Source organism: Lithobates pipiens, unplaced genomic scaffold (genome assembly GCF_037356315.1).
Source record: "Lithobates pipiens isolate NorthernLeopardFrog02 unplaced genomic scaffold, aLitPip1_a1.2 Scaffold_8, whole genome shotgun sequence".
Lineage (NCBI taxonomy): Eukaryota > Metazoa > Chordata > Amphibia > Anura > Ranidae > Lithobates > Lithobates pipiens.
Window position 1 is genome coordinate 629,165,884 of NW_027507903.1, and position 14,897 is coordinate 629,180,780.

General features: G+C 43.5%; 1 long non-coding RNA gene across 1 annotated transcript; it reads right to left on the bottom strand.

Moving 5' to 3' along the window:
- Positions 1 to 593: 593 nt before the first annotated feature.
- On the bottom strand, positions 594 to 1,877 carry LOC143964034 (uncharacterized). The gene is made up of 3 exons (XR_013271066.1): positions 1,570 to 1,877; positions 1,113 to 1,289; positions 594 to 1,027 (listed from the first exon to the last, which is right to left on the bottom strand). It is a non-coding gene; the product is annotated as an uncharacterized LOC143964034 (long non-coding RNA).
- Between the last annotated feature and the right edge of the window lie 13,020 nt (positions 1,878 to 14,897).

The window sequence follows — 14,897 nt, forward strand, 5'->3', positions numbered from 1 at the left end:
GGAGGGGCTGGCCAAAGTATCACACATTATTTATACATTCAGCTCTCAATGTGAATGTGAAAAATACTCATTTCCAAAAATGTTATACTGATCTTGGCGAAAAAAGGTTTGTGTCTAATCTGCTTGCAATGTTGATGTGCAAAATTACTATTTTTTTTCTTGTTTGACTCCACAGTTTCCTTCAACGCCACAGGAATGGTAGACTGTGGCCTCCCACTTTGCCAGACATTGGGACTTTCCCAATTGTGGAGGTGCAATTGATGGGAAACGTGTCTGCATCGTCCCAGCCCCAACCTGGGGTCCTACTATTATAATTACAAGGGGTATAATAGTATTGTGATGTTGGCGATGGTGTCAGCGACGTATGACTTCCTGTATGTGGACGTGGGGAAAAATGGCCGTATGTCGGATGGTGGAGTGTTCACATGGACGGAGTTCTCCTGGCATCTCCAGAGTGGCAGTCTGGGCTTGCCACCTCCAGAGGAGAATGTAGAAGGACTTTGGGGGAAATTTTGGGACTTTAAATGAGGTCATAGCCTCCATCCCTATCAGATATAAGATATAGAATTAAAAACAAGAGCTAAACGGGACTTTAAATGAAGTACGGGGTCTTTTATTGAAAAAAAAGGGAGAAATATTGTTATGCGATTATATGATGCGACAAAATTACATGTATATTAAAGAGGTGCATAGACAGACACATTATTAACATTGACATTTTGTTTTATATAATCTTACTGACCAATACAGAGTAGGTTATAAAAGCGCACCTCCATTATATACATAAGACAACCAAATATGGAAATAAATTAAACAAATAATACAGTGTAGGCAACAACTTTGAATCTATGACTTCTTGGTTGTTGCAGTGGATTAGTAAAGAAAAAAAAAAAAACAACAACATAGTTGATGCGATTTTACAAGGATTGATGCTAGTTGAAATTGGGGTACCAAAATACACAGCGATTATTGGCTCTACGCGTTTCGCGGCTTACTACCGCTCGTCAGGAGCAAGCTCGTGATTGGTCTGAAAATACAGAGTAGTGGTAAATTAATATTTGCAATGATGGAACATGGGGAGATTGAAATACCCCTACCTAGTGGTCACTTACACGTAGCCATGCAGTCAAAAGTGCAGCGCCGAAAGCCTAGGCACCCAAAGCGATGATACAGGAGTTGAGGAGGCCCATCCAAGGGCGAGGAGGCCCACAGAATGCACACACAGGCAACCACCGGGACAACAAGGGCGTTTGGTAAGTGAAAACGAATATGGAAATATAAAACTGAGCCTAATGGGTGAAAAAATGCATAGTAAGAAGTACAGATAATCTGAGAATTGTGAAAGAAAAATGCATTGAAAAAACAAAATGTTGGGGTGGATGTATGATGAGTGTAGGAGAGGGTTAGCGTGGGAAAAGGGGGGAGGGGGAAGAGGGCGGAAGAAAAAAGGGAAGGAGGGGGAAAGTGGCTGTGTGTGACATGACCCAGTATGAATACCAGGTGACAGAGTGAGTAGTAACAGAAAAAAGTAAAGAAAGAGGGACATATGGATTGATTGTGCAAAAATACCTTTTGTGTGGAAAAAACGCGAAAAGAGGTGACAGTGTATGGTAGGTGAATGGCCCCAGTTGTTCCGGTCCCGCCTGCCGCCAACCATGGACACAGCCAAACCGCCGTATGGGGGCCCCCAGCGTCACACACTCAAGGACACCAAATGGAAGAGTGAGCAACGCCAGACCCGGGATATATACACACTCCGAGTCAGCGTCCACACCCACACTCCAGGTGAAATGAGGATGTAAATCAACCTAGCCTGAAAGGCGGCACCCATAATGATGATGCCGTACAAACGGTGGTGAAAATGTGACGCCGATACGCAGTGGGTGAACGCGCCCCGCCTCCCAGCCAAGAAAAAAAAAAAAAAAAAAAAAAATTTCTTTTTTTTTTTTCTTGGATGAGGAGGACGGAGGGCGTCCCCCAGTGCGCATCGCAACTCCCGATCATGACAAAAAGGAATGCAGCAGTGCAGACGACACCAACACCACCCAACTGCATAGGTGCGTCAAGGACCTAATAGTGCAAAAAAAATTTTTTTTTTCTGTTACTACTCACTCTGTCACCTGGTATTCATACTGGGTCATGTCACACACAGCCACTTTCCCCCTCCTTCCCTTTTTTCTTCCGCCCTCTTCCCCCTCCCCCCTTTTCCCACGCTAACCCTCTCCTACACTCATCATACATCCACCCCAACATTTTCTTTTTTCAATGCATTTTTCTTTCACAATTCTCAGATTATCTGTACTTCTTACTATGCATTTTTTCACCCATTAGGCTCAGTTTTATATTTCCATATTCGTTTTCACTTACCAAACGCCCTTGTTGTCCCGGTGGTTGCCTGTGTGTGCATTCTGTGGGCCTCCTCGCCCTTGGATGGGCCTCCTCAACTCCCGTATCATCGCTTTGGGTGCCTAGGCTTTCGGCGCTGCACTTTTGACTGCATGGCTACGTGTAAGTGACCACTAGGTAGGGGTATTTCAATCTCCCCATGTTCCATCATTGCAAATATTAATTTACCACTACTCTGTATTTTCAGACCAATCACGAGCTTGCTCCTGACGAGCGGTAGTAAGCCGCGAAACGCGTAGAGCCAATAATCGCTGTGTATTTTGGTACCCCAATTTCAACTAGCATCAATCCTTGTAAAATCGCATCAACTATGTTGTTGTTTTTTTTTTTTTCTTTACTAATCCACTGCAACAACCAAGAAGTCATAGATTCAAAGTTGTTGCCTACACTGTATTATTTGTTTAATTTATTTCCATATTTGGTTGTCTTATGTATATAATGGAGGTGCGCTTTTATAACCTACTCTGTATTGGTCAGTAAGATTATATAAAACAAAATGTCAATGTTAATAATGTGTCTGTCTATGCACCTCTTTAATATACATGTAATTTTGTCGCATCATATAATCGCATAACAATATTTCTCCCTTTTTTTTTTCAATAAAAGACCCCGTACTTCATTTAAAGTCCCGTTTAGCTCTTGTTTTTAATTCTATATCTTGTAGAAGGACTTTGTTTTTGTCACGGATGAGGCGTTTGCTCTGGCAAATCATCTGATGTGGCCTTTCCCGATGAGGACCCTCACCCTGGATCATTAATGTGTGGCTGGCCAGAGCCATAAGAGTAGTGGAGAACACTTTCGGGATAATGGCCAGCTGGTTCCACCTATTTTTGACTCCAATACACATGGCGGAATATAAACTAAATCATATTGTGCTTGCCTGCTGTGTTCTGCACAATTTTTTGAAAAAAACATTCAGTAAACTATGTGGCCTCAGTTGGCCCTGATGCAGACTTGACGGAAAATATGAACCTCACGGCCCTTGAAGCTGCTGGCTTGCCCCCCCCCCCCCCAAGCGCCCGTGAGGTCAGATCCAGGTATGTGGAGTACTGTGTGGGTAGAGGGGCCATTGATATGCCAGACAATGTCTGAGAGGCATTTTTTAAATACATTTTTCTTTGAAACTCCAATAATCTTTGTTTTCATTTACTGCTTGGCTTTGTTTTAGGTGTCTCCTAGGTTTGATTTGTGTTTTTTTGGGCCTTTTTCTACAACAGTACAAACCCAATTTCAGAGCGAGATGAGGTGACAGTCTCTTCTTCAGATAATCTTATGTTGTGGGTCTGCTACACACACACCTTGTTTTTGGTGATAATGTATGTAGTGCATTACTGACAAAAATTTTGATCATTTTCTGCACCATGGCAGAAATATGTGGGGTCATGAAAATGGCGTGATTTTACTAAAGGCAAATCCACTATGCACTACAAAAGCACTGCAAAAGTGCACCTGAAACTACACTTGGAGTGCAAAGTGGATTTGCCTTTAGTAAATACCACCCATTGCCACAGAAAACAACAACTTTACTACAAATACTGCTTTTGCACATTGAAAAAGGAAGCCACACATTGTTGATAATTTAACTTTTTACTCAAAGCAAATTCACATGTGCATTTAGAAAAGGGTTTTACAACAAACCAACATATTTGGTGTATATAAAACATTATTTTTGGTAACATTTTTCTGTGTAAACAGGCATGTATCAAAGCATAACATACAGAACACCGGAACTTACAAAGTTCAACTTTGAAAAGTGAAGACAATATCAGACATGAGTATGTACAAACTGTGCGGCTATTGCTTTCATCAGATGGGGTGTCACCCCTGGAAAAGCCAAATTTGGAAGATGCACACAAACTGAGATTCATAAAGTGGCCAGTTTCCTCCTGTACCCATGCCTAATGTCAACATGTACTATCTCCCATCATGGGATATCAATGTACATGTTTTGGGGGTGCAACCCCTTCATCTCAGCCACTTTAGTAGCAAGGAAGGGGTTGCACCCACAAAACGCATACATTGATCCCCCATGATGGGAGATAGCACATGTTGACACACTGTGTGCATCTTCCAAATTTGGCTTTTCTAAAAATATAAAAGTGTTTTTTTTTATTTTAAATGGATGCTAGCTAAAAAAAAAAAAACACACCATGTATTATAAATATGCAGGCATACATTGATTAGCTTACCTGAAGCTGTGGTCTCCGATACTCACATAGTTACATAGTTACATAGTTAGTCAGGTTGAAAAAAGACACAAGTCCATCCAGTTCAACCTTAAAAACAAATAAATAAAATAAAAAATAATCGTACAATCCAAATACCCAATTTTATGCCCACAATTGATCCAGAGGAAGGTGAAAAAAAACCCCAGCAGAGCATGCTCCAATTTGCTACAGCAGGGGAAAAAAATTCCTTCCTGATCCCCCAAGAGGCGATCGGATTTTCCCTGGATCAACTTTACCTATGTTAGTACCTGTTGTGGTGCCAATTTCGACAATCTCTCCTTCCTCCTCCTCCTCTGCTTGTGCTTTTGGTATTTCCCCTTCTTTGGGAGGTGTGGGGTCCCTGGTGTCCTCAGACGTCCCGAGTCTTCTCTCCCCTATGAGAATGTAAAAAAGGAATACTTAGCACACAGAGGGCAGAAATAGGAATATGAAACATTGCTTGGAAGTGTCATACAATTGTGTTTTTTGGCAGAGTTCAAAGGTGAAAACATTATTTGTGACACTTTCTAAAGCTGGAATACTTACCTGTTGTGTGAACAAATGTAGTCAAGTGCAAGCTGGCAAAACATTGTTTTTGGAGTGGGCTAACGAACAATGTTTATTACGAACGATTAAACCCATGAACATGAAAGTGGCCATTTTAAACTGTACAACATTAAATCAAAGCACATGGAGCAGTATGCAAGCAATAATAATAATATGAACACACAACAACTACTTCCTTTTTCGAAGAACTCACTTGATCCTTCTGTACTGATCACAGCTCCCTCAGTTTCAGGTCTGACCAGCGTTTTCTCAGTAGATCCTTGGATCGTTGTACCTCAAAATTCTTCTGAAAACTCTTCACAACTTTAGTCATCATCTCGGCCTTTCTGACATTTGGGTTTGGGTAAGGTCCATACTTCCCTTCATAGTCATTCCTCTTAAATATGTCCAACATCTCGACAAAAGACAGATTTGAGGCCTTAAATCTTTTCCAGCGGGATCGGAACGTTTCAGGCTCCGGGCTTTCCTCGTCCTCCTCCTCGTTAGTGGAATTATTATTGTGCACCTGCTGTGTCTCCGCCATGTGCTCTCCCCACTGCGTCAAAAGAGAAGGGGCGGGGAATAGTCTAGAAAAAACGTCACGGGCGGGTGGAGTTTCACGCATGCGCACTGTATATAAAACGCAACATGCGTGGGTCGTACATACAATCTGTGAGCAGAATGAGGAGCTGACGTGCCGATCATTCACACGAAGGTACAATTTTAACTTGGTATTTCACTTGCCTATACTGCTTCTATATAGGCCTATGTTGGGACAAGATTAGGAGAGTTTAGCCTGATATTATTATTAGGGTTTGTCTTGAGTTGTGTCTTGCAGACAAGATGGATCCCCTCAAGGAATCACATTTTATGGGGCTATTCATTGATCTGCTCAGGGAGCTGCCCTGCCTGTGGCAGATGAACAACCCTTTTTATAAGGACCTAAGAAAGAGGAAGGCAGAGCTGGAGAAACTGCTTGGTTTGGTAAAGCTCATGGTCCCCACGGCAGACATGACCTATGTGAAGACCAAAATTGGTGCCCTGAGGAGTATATATCTGAGGGAGCGCAAGAAGTTCCAGGATTACCTGAGATCAGGAGATCCAGATGCCATTTATGTCCCCAGGATTGTGTACTATGAGAGGCTGCATTTTTTGGCAGACCAGGGGGGAACCCAGGCCACCACTCTATCGTCGTCCTTCAAGGCTTCCTTCCCACCCAGCTGAGGCTTCCAATGTCCAACCTGGGCCTTCCAGGCAGCAACATGTGGAGAGGCCCAGCTTGAGACAGGTATAGCATTGTTGAACATATTTCTTGTCGTACATTTAATGATGTTAACTAGATGTTATTATTGATCAGTAAGTTGTGATTTAACAAAGTGGTTTACATATCAATAGACAGTAGTCACCAAAAATGATTGGACAAGAATGAAAAATGCTGGGGATCAGAATGATAGTCTGTTCTATTTGGTAACATTCAATTTGCAACAGTCATGAGCACAAAATTGTGTGATTGATGACCAAAAAAATAAAACTATGTCCCATTTTCATACACAGGAAGACCTCAGCTGGAAGGAGGCCGTGGCAAGTGGCAGCCGGGAGGAGACTGTGGCAAGTGGCAGCCAGGAGGTCGACCATCGCCCTCCTCCTCCTGCCACAACTACAGGACCCGAGCCACAGCCTGGAAGGAAGCCTGGAGGGAAGTGCCTAAGGAAGACCAGAGAGTTATGGCCTGGGTTCAGTCTGGTCTGACAGAAGATGCAGCCTCTTGTAGGACCACAGCCTGGGGACATAGATGACATCTGCTCTTCCTGATCTCTTGGACTTCTGGACCAGACTGCTCTCCCTGAAATATGTACTCCTCAGGCTACCAATTTTGCATTTTCAAATTATTTCATGTCTGCCCTGGGGGCCAAAGGCTTTGCCAAATTGACCAGTTTCTCCAGCGTTGCCTTCCTGTTTATTTGTTTGACATTTAAATTAAGGTTTTTTTTGGTTCAAGAAATACTTGCCTATGTGTTTTACTTCAAAAAGGACAGTTTATTTGTGAATAGGCAGGTACATTTCAAAAATACAAAGTCAAATTAATAACAAGGGGCACCAACACCAAACAACCTCCTGTAGATTAAAAAAGAAAACAATAAAATAAAAAGATAATAATGGTGTTGTGGTAAGTTGACACACAAAACACACCAAAAAAATTCTGAAGATGAGCAAACTGTCAAAAAAGGAGATCTTGATTAAAAAACCAACCACAAAATTTTAAAACAAAAAAAAATTATTGGGGAGATATGACAAATTAAAATATTGTATTCATGAAATGAGGAAAAAGAATAAAGAAATACATTTTGGAGAAGTGTGTGTGTGACTATGAGTAGCAAAACAACTTCATTCTTGTAGCATTGTAAAGAAAAAGAGAATGCGCTGCATTAAAGAATTTTTAACACTGCAGCATGACGAATGTACTATATCGATGACGAGCGGTAGTTTTACCTGACCGAGCGCTTCCGTCTCAGAATTTATTCTGAGCATGCGTGGCACCTTGTCCGTCGGACTAGGCTACACACGATAGGAACTGACGTGCATCGGATCATGTTGTCGGAAAATTTTATAGCCAAGCTCTCAAATTTTGTCCGTCAGATATTCTGATGGAAACAGTCCGATGGAGCCCACGCACAGTCAGATTATCCGACAATGCGGTCCGATGGGACATCTTCCGTCGGAATATCTGACTGTGTGTACATGGGCTTAGAGGTACATAAACAAACAAAAAATGTCAAAAGAGAAACATAAATAGCTTTAGTTACATTAGTCACCTGCAGTAGCGGCTTATGTTTTTTCTGTGGGGGCAAACAATCCCCCCACCAACACAACTCCCCTTACCCGGTCGGCCAGGTCACGGTGCATGTGCTCCCACTGTGGAGACTCTTCAAAGTTAGAGTTAGGGTCTGCAGGATACAGGATGCCTCGCCGTGGCCTGCAGCTTATGCATGTATTTGCAAATGTGTGCAACTAAACCCCTGTTTTTAACGCATACTGTTAGACAGGTTAATTTGGTTGGTCACAGGCTGGTTGGTAAGTTGAGCTTGGAAAATCTTTGGTTTTATTTTCCCCCCAGTCAATGAGTCAGTTGGGGCCCCTATACTTACCCCATTTCACAAGCAGCGCAGTAGGCAGTAGCTTCTCTCTGGGCTCCGGGCCTCTTGCTTGCTGCTCAGTTCCCTTGCATCTCCTCTCTCCTCTCCTCCATGCGCCATGCATTTCCTGCCGGCCAATCCGTCTGATCTCCTTTCGGCCAATTTGGTGATGAGTTTCATGACCTGCTTCCTGATTGGACAGGAGGATATTCAGTGTTAAAATAGCAACAATTAATTTGCTATTGTAATACAACTGAGTAGGCTCGGAGTGCAGTGCCTATTAGCCAGTGAAGCCTATTAGAACCTCTGGCTCTAATTACGTGCTTCAGAAATAAAAACACCCCCATTGGAATCCATGATCCGGCATCCCTGTATGTAGATCAGGGGGCCAGGCGCATGGATGGGGGGGCATTGCCCATGCCCCTTGTGGACAGGCCGCCACTGTTCCCCTGAATGGAAAGAATGCACCCTTGATAGGCAGGCTTCTGGATTCTGCAGAAATCTTCACTGCAGGGCTGCCCTGTAATCTTCTTGCTGCTGATCTTCCAGTGCTGGGGAGGGTTAACAGTTTCAGGGTCCCTAGCTTAGCTGTACTAAAGATAATCCAACTGTAACACACCCCTCCTGCCTTTTCCACCATTGAGAAGAGTTATTTCGCTTTAAAATGGTCTTTATTAAAGTTTTGAATTATACATGGTATAACCTGTACAAATGTTCAAGTGTAATCAACATTGTTAAAAGGTACCGAGTGCGTTTGTGAGCCATAGAAAACAGTAAGTTATGATGATAGAGATCAATAAGTAAGCCATAATATAAGTTGCGTTTACAGTAACAATACACATAATAAGAAAAAAAGCGGATGCAGAAAAAGACAGAGTAGTCCATCTAGTCTGTCCCCTGTTAACTTTTTGTCGGAGTATATATCTATGTTTGTCCCGACTCCCAAGCATGTTTAAAGCTACTTACTGTTGACCGTCTCACTACCTCCTGCTGAAAGTTTATTCCAAGCATCAAATACCCTTTTTGGTAAAATAATACTTTCTAAGATTAGTTTTGAACTTCCCATTAGTTAGTTTGAGGTCATGTCCCCGTGTTCTTGATTTTGGTTTCATATTGAAAATACTTTTTTTCCTGAAACTTATATATACATATATATATATATATATACACATACACATACACAGGCTTTTATATCCAGGAATCCTCATCCTCCTCGGTCACCCAGGCTCAGGGTACATTTTTTCTGCCAATGAAGCTGCCAAAGCGGCCTTTTCCATTGGCTAAATGTCATCAGTCACTCCTTCCCTAGCCCCACCATCATGCCCTGAGGAGTCCCCTAAACTGTTCGACCACGGTGTAAGGTACATGCTGCAGGAGGATGTGCAGCATTTTGAAGGCTCTGATGATTTTACCCAGGTTGAGGATGAAGGCAGTAACGTGAGCCCAGAGAGATGGGGTGCCCAAAAAGGACAAGAAACTGGCAGTCATGTTCCCCCTGCTGCACCATACTGCCAGGTTTGCTCCAGTGGCCAGGAGAGAGGGGATGATGTCACTGACTCTACGTGGGTGTCAGATAGAAGAGAGGAGGGGGCACATCTCCAATGAGGCAGGATGCCCTTCAGGGGCCAGGTTAAGGGCAGGCAACCGACTGCAGCACACCACAGAGCTCCACATCTGCAGGGTGCTGACTCCGCACATTTTTCCAAACATTCTTTGGTGTGGGCCTTTTTTTAGATGTGTGCAGCAGATCGCACCATTGCTGTTTTCAACATATGTCTGAAGTGTATCAAGCGTGGCCAAAACAGCAGTCGCTTGGGCACCACATGCTTGACCAGACATATATCGAGCTCCCATGCAGTCCGTTGGCAACAGTACTTAAAAGACCCACACCAAAGGCGTACCTCTCCTTGTTCTCATCAGTTGGGATCTCCAACCCCACTATAACTTCAGTCCTCTCAGAGACTTGCACTGAGAGGAATGAAGGTGTGGAATTAGGTGTCCCAAGCACTTCCGGGCAATCAGCTAGTGGTACACCAACATCCGATTGTAGCATGCAAATTTCCCTGCCCCAGTTGCTAAACCGGTGTAAGAAATTCAGTCCCAGCCATTCACATGCTCAGGGGCTGAATGCTAGTTTAGCTAAATTGCTAGCACTCCAACTGCTGCCTTTTCAGCTGGTAGACTCTGCCCCCTTTCGAGAATTTGTGGAATGTGCAGCACTTCAGTCCTCTCTCTCCTCCACCTTCTCCTTTTCTTCTTCCTCTATGGCCTCTTCCTGTGCAGATTTGTCCTTGGAACCAGCAGTGCTCCGTAGGCATTTTAGGGGCTGCGCAAGCACTCAGGTAAAAAGATGCCATGCGGTACTTGAGTTGGTCCACTTAGGGGACAGGAGCCACACTGGGGCAGAGATTCTGTCAGCTCTGCAGGGGCAGGCTCAGAGGTGGTTGACACCATGCCAGCTTCAGCCAGGAATGGTGGTTTGTGACAATGGCACCAACCTCCTCTTCGCCGTCCAACAGGGACACTTGACCCATGTTCCCAGTTTGGTTCTCATCCTTAATTTGGTGGTGCAGCAGTTATTGTGCAGGTACCTGGGCTTACAGGAATTCCTGCGGCAGGCCAGGAAAGTCTGTGGGCATTTCTGCTGGTCATATAATGCCAGTGCTCTGATAACTGATCTCCAAAAGGAATGCAACCTGCCCAAGAACCGCCTCATCTGTGACATGCCCACCAGGTGGAACTCAACGCTGGCAATGCTGCAGCAGCTGCACACGCAGCAGAGGGCCATCAATGACTACCTGTGCGAGTATGGCACCAGGACAGAGTCAGGGGAGCTTGGATTTTTTTCACCACGCCAGTGGCTTATGATCAATGATGCATGCACTGTCCTGTCACCATTTGAGGAGGCCACGAGGATGGTGAGCAGTGACAGTGCATGCATCAGTGATACTGTCCTTCTTGTCTTCCTGTTTGATCACACGCTGTGTGGAATAATGGACAGGGCACATGAGGCAGAACAGAGGCAGGAAGAGGAGGACTTCTTTACCTCTCAAGGCCCCCTTTAGCCATACATTACTCCTGCAGGCCCGCCTATCACACAGGAAGAGGAGGAGGAGGAGGATTGTGTCAGCATGGAAGTGGAGCCTGGCACTCAGAATCAGCAGCAGCCTTCAAGGGATAATTTTCAGTCCTCAGAAACCCATGGACTTGTACATGGCTGGGAGGAGGTGGCTGCGGATCAGGTCGACCTTAGTGACCCAGAGGACTCTGGACTGAATGCCTCAGCACACCAACGTTCCATGACCTCCCTGATCCTACAAAGCCTGCAAAAGGACCCTTGGATTTGTGGTATCAAGGAGAGGAGGAGAGGGATCAGTACTGGCTTCGGTCAGTCACAGAAGGAGCGGTGGAGAAGGTGGGCGTCTGACTGATGCGTTCAGACAATTTTTTAGTCTGCAACCCCAAGGTTTGATCAGTTCCAGTAACCATCACCAGCGTATGTTGTACATGGTGCAGGAATACCTAGGGGGAAGATCAGACTTGGAGACCTTTCCAACCGAAAATCCACTGGGTTACTTTAGTCTTGAGCATGGATCACTGGCCAGAGCTTGCACAGTATGCAATTGAGCTACTGGCCTGTCCCATATCCAGCATTCTTTCGGAATGCACATTCAGTGCTGCTGGAGGCTTTGTAACCGATCACAGAGTGCGCCTGTCCACCGACTCGCTCACCTTCATAAAAATGAATCAGTCTTGGATCACCATCTACCAAGCACCTGATGCTAACCTGTTATTTTTTTATGAATGTGAGATGCCTTCAAGACTGCCTATGCTAATGCTAAATGACTATCCTGTTATTCTGAGTGACTATCCTATCCCTCCTCAATGTTCATGTTGATAGCTTCTAAGAAAATTTTTGGTTCTGGCCACCACCACCAGTGGCTAAGGCCCAATTTTTCTTCCCCTGTTTAACAGGGACGTGCAATTACAATTTTTGCTGTAATATCTTGCAGCAGGGCTCTTTCCTGCGCTCAGCAAGATTATCTGTGAGGGGTTGCAGTGTTGTGGCCCCACCACCACTGCCTAAGGCCCAATTTTCTGCAGAGTGTATAGGGCAGGCTGTATAATATATACAGGCAGTCCCCTATTTTCACAAATCCGACTTAAAAACTACTCACACAACGACAAACAACGAAAACAGGAAGTGAGAGGAAATCTACCTCTAGGAAGGGAAATTCTCTCCTGTAAGAGTTAATATGGGAAAAAGGTGTCTCCTCCACTGATTTATCACTAATCCTTGTTTCCCTTATAACCCCCACATTTTTGAAATCCAATTGTCATTGGGACAGAAAGTGAGGTGAAATCTTCTGAACAGGGGCACAGACAGCAAAACAAATGTTACAGTGGTAATAACCCTTCCATATGTTTTCCAAAAAGCTTTAAAATATAATTTTTTGGCTGGAGCTACACTTACAAAATATACTAGTTCATAATTATTAACAGATTCTACATAAGAACAGACCTACAGTCCCTGGCTTGTATATTGCTGTTCTGAGTATATAAGGCCTGAGGGCCCAACGCCTTTTCTTTTTATTTGGGTGCGGGGTTCCCCTTAATATCCATACAAAACCCAAAGGGCGGGGGAGGGAACAGACATTACATTAAAGCCTCAAGCAGTTTTAAATTACTTTTATTCCTTTAGAAATGTCATTTTGTGCAAGGACTGTTCTAATCACAGGAAACACACAACACTTTACAGGCATACTATAGATACCCCCCAGGCACAATATTTATAAGAATATTTCACTTTTATTTTTTCACTTTAACCACTTTCAGACCGGACCATTTTGCTGGTAAATGACCAGAGGTCTTTTTACACTTTGGCACTGCGCTGCTTTAACTGGTAATTGCGCGGTCATGCAATGTTGTACCCAAACAAAATTTGCGTCCTTTTCTTCCCACAAATAGAGCTTTCTTTTGATGGTATTTGATTGCCTCTGCGATTTTTATTTTTTGCGATATAAACGTAAAAAGACCGCAAATTTTGAAAAAAAATGATATTTTCTACTTTTTGTTATTAGAAAAATCCAATAAACTCAATTTTAGTCATACATTTAGGCCAAAATGTATTCAGCCACATGTCTTTGGTAAAAAAAAAGTCAATAATTGTATATTTATTGGTTTGCGCAAAAGTTGTCACATCTACAAACTAAGGTACGTTTTCTGGAATTTACGCAGCTTTTAGTTTACGACTGTCTATCTCATTTCTTGAGGTGCTAAAATGACAGGGCAGTACAAAACCCCCCCAAATGACCCCATTTTGGAAAGTAGACCCCCTAAGGAAATTGATAAGAGGCATGTTGAGCCCATTGAATATTTTATTTTTTTGCCTCAAGCGATTGAATAATGACAAAAAAAAAATTTTTTTTTTTTTTTTACACAAAGTTGTCACTAAATGATATATTGCTCACACATGCTATGGGCGTATGTGAAATGACACCCCAAAATAAATTCTGCTGCTTCTCCTGAGTACGGGGATACCACATATGTGGGACTTTTTGGGAGCCTAGCCGCGTACAGGGCCCCGAAAACCAAGCACCGCCTTCAGGCTTTCTAAGGGCGTAAATTTTTGATTTCACGCCTCACTACCTATTACAGTTTTGAAGGCCATAAAATGCCAAGATGGCACAAAACCCCCACAAATGACCCCATTTTAGAAAGTAGACACCCCAAGCTATTTGCTGAGAGGCATGTTGAGTCCATGGAATATTTTATATTTTGCCACAAGTTGCGGGAAAATTACAAACTTTTTTTTTTTTTTTTTTTTTTCACAAAGTTGTCACTAAATGATATATTGCTCATGCATGCCATGGGCATATGTGAAATGACACCCCAAAATAAATTCTGCTGCTTTTCCTGAGTACGGGGATACCACATATGTGGGACTTTTTGGGAGCCTAGCCGCGTACGGGGCCCCGAAAACCAAGCACCGCCTTCAGGCTTTCTAAGGGCGTAATTTTTTGAGTTCACTTCTCACTACCTATTACAGTTTTGAAGGCCATAAAATGCCAAGATGGCACAAAACCCCCACAAATGACCCCATTTTAGAAAGTAGACACCCCAAGCTATTTGCTGAGAGGCATGTTGAGTCCATGGAATATTTTATATTTTGCCACAAGTTGCGGGAAAATTACAAACTTTTTTTTTTTTTCACAAAGTTGTCACTAAATGATATATTGCTCACGCATGCCATGGGCATATGTGAAATGACACCCCAAAATAAATTCTGCTGCTTCTCCTGAGTACGGGGATACCACATATGTGGGACTTTTTGGGAGCCTAGCCGCGTACGGGGCCCCAAAAACCAAGCACCGCCTTCAGGCTTTCTAAGGGCGTTACAGTTTTGAAGGCCATAAAATGCCAAGATGGCACAAACCCCCCCCCCCAAATGACCCCATTTTAGAAAGTAGACACCCCTAAATTTAGGGGTACACTAGTGAGACTAGGTAATAAATGGCGGGTGCCCTGAAACTATAAAAAAATAACTAACCAACCAGCGTCACCTGTAACAGTTATATGGTGATCACTGGTGAAAGGGTTAACT